The sequence below is a fragment of the Schistocerca americana genome, unplaced genomic scaffold (genome assembly GCF_021461395.2).
Source record: "Schistocerca americana isolate TAMUIC-IGC-003095 unplaced genomic scaffold, iqSchAmer2.1 HiC_scaffold_350, whole genome shotgun sequence".
Taxonomy (NCBI): domain Eukaryota; kingdom Metazoa; phylum Arthropoda; class Insecta; order Orthoptera; family Acrididae; genus Schistocerca; species Schistocerca americana.
In genome coordinates this window covers 105001-107500 of record NW_025726072.1, presented here as the reverse complement: position 1 = coordinate 107500, position 2500 = coordinate 105001, and positions in this window count along the sequence as shown.

Below are 2500 nucleotides of genomic sequence, written 5' to 3'. Positions count from 1 at the left end.
ATGTTGCGCCTTAACCTAACCCATGTTGCGCCTTAACCTAACCCATGTTGCGCCTTAACCTAACCCATGTTGCGCCTTAACCTAACCCATGTTGCGCCTTAACCTAACCCATGTTGCGCCTTAACCTAACCCATGTTGCGCCTTAACCTAACCCATGTTGCGCCTTAACCTAACCTATGTTGCGCCTTAACCTAACCTATGTTGCGCCTTAACCTAACCTATGTTGCGCCTTAACCTAACCTATGTTGCGCCTTAACCTAACCTATGTTGCGCCTTAACCTAACCTATGTTGCGCCTTAACCTAACCTATGTTGCGCCTTAACCTAACCTATGTTGCGCCGTAACCTAACCTATGTTGCGCCGTAACCTAACCTATGTTGCGCCATAACCTAACCTATGTTGCGCCTTAACCTAACCTATGTTGCGCCTTAACCTAACCTATGTTGCGCCTTAACCTAACCTATGTTGCGCCGTAACCTAACCTATGTTGCGCCTTAACCTAACCTATGTTGCGCCTTAACCTAACCTATGTTGCGCCTTAACCTAACCTATGTTGCGCCTTAACCTAACCTATGTTGCGCCTTAACCTAACCTATGTTGCGCCTTAACCTAACCTATGTTGCGCCTTAACCTAACCTATGTTGCGCCTTAACCTAACCTATGTTGCGCCGTAACCTAACCTATGTTGCGCCTTAACCTAACCTATGTTGCGCCTTAACCTAACCTATGTTGCGCCGTAACCTAACCTATGTTGCGCCTTAACCTAACCTATGTTGCGCCTTAACCTAACCTATGTTGCGCCTTAACCTAACCTATGTTGCGCCTTAACCTAACCTATGTTGCGCCTTAACCTAACCTATGTTGCGCCTTAACCTAACCTATGTTGCGCCTTAACCCAACACACGTTGGGCCTTAACCCAACACACGTTGGGCCTTAACCCAACACACGTTGGGCCTTAACCCAACACACGTTGGGCCTTAACCCAACACACGTTGGGCCTTAACCCAACACACGTTGGGCCTTAACCCAACACACGTTGGGCCTTAACCCAACACACGTTGGGCCTTAACCCAACACACGTTGGGCCTTAACCCAACACACGTTGGGCCTTAACCCAACACACGTTGGGCCTTAACCCAACACACGTTGGGCCTTAACCCAACACACGTTGGGCCTTAACCCAACACACGTTGGGCCTTAACCCAACACACGTTGGGCCTTAACCCAACACACGTTGGGCCTTAACCCAACACACGTTGGGCCTTAACCCAACACACGTTGGGCCTTAACCCAACACACGTTGGGCCTTAACCTGCTCTGTAATTGTCATACGACGCGTTAAATTAGTGTAGTGTTGCCTAACTGCAACCCCCGCAATATAGTTTGCTACTCGCACTGCCCGGTCCCCAGAGTATCGCTTCATGTTAAACACCTTGCAGCTATACACTGTAATGCGGATGGCGGCAGGACGTACATGCTCAATGCCCTTCGCAGTTGTTCATTGGCATTCGCATGGCGAAGCACAGCCTACGTTGTGGTACGGCTTGTGGCAACTGTCCGCTGATGTTGTACGTCCAAATCACACACTGTACCGCACATTGGTCCTCATGTACTGAATGATACATCGTGGTACATGTGTGACCGTACCACGACTGCGCCAACAACGGCGAACCATACGGTCCAAATATTGTGCACTCAGCTACGTGTCGTCTCCCTATAAGAGCTGGATTGCAGTATGGTATGCCGTGGATGGCGATCAGCATGAGCCGTCTGTTGATGTAGTGGCGCGTGTTGTCAGACGTAGTCGTCTCTTCTCACACACCGTGATAGCATGGTGCACTGCGTTCCACATCTGCGACATGCGACAGAGGCCGGTTGACAGTCGTTCGCGCAATGGACATCGCATACGTACGGGGGCCACCTTCCACGTGTTCGCGAAGCGTGCACATGTTGTTGCGTGTATGTGGGCAGACATAGTGTGTCGTGACACCTGACACAGGCATGCAACAATCGTTGAATTTGCAAATGGCGATGGACGTCTACGTTTGCTGGTGACGTTACGCAAATGAAGAACTGGTAAACCGTTGTGGTGCGGTTGTTCTCGCTAGAGGTGAATCAGTGATGGCGACGATCGGTTGAGCTACCAACCGGTTGTTTCAGCGATACCCACCATGCCCACGAACGTGAATGGCATGTGGGTGTGAAGCGATACGCGGCGGTGGCTGGGTGGGACCGTCCCCGGCCGGTGAGGGGGGGCCTTCCGGCGTGCTGGCCGCGCGGTGCGTGGGCGCACGCGCTACAGCCGGCTGGTGGGGGCGGCCAGTGGCAGGCGCGCCGGCCGACGGAGGCGGCAGGCGGCGCAGCTGCGCGCCGGCGCACCCTGCACGCGGCGCCGTGCGGCCAAAGTAGGTCCTCGCGGGCCCGGTGCGAAGCGCGGTGGACATCTGCAGTGTGCTGGTCCGATTGAGGACTGTGTGCGCTGAGGATGCGCCGCCGCCC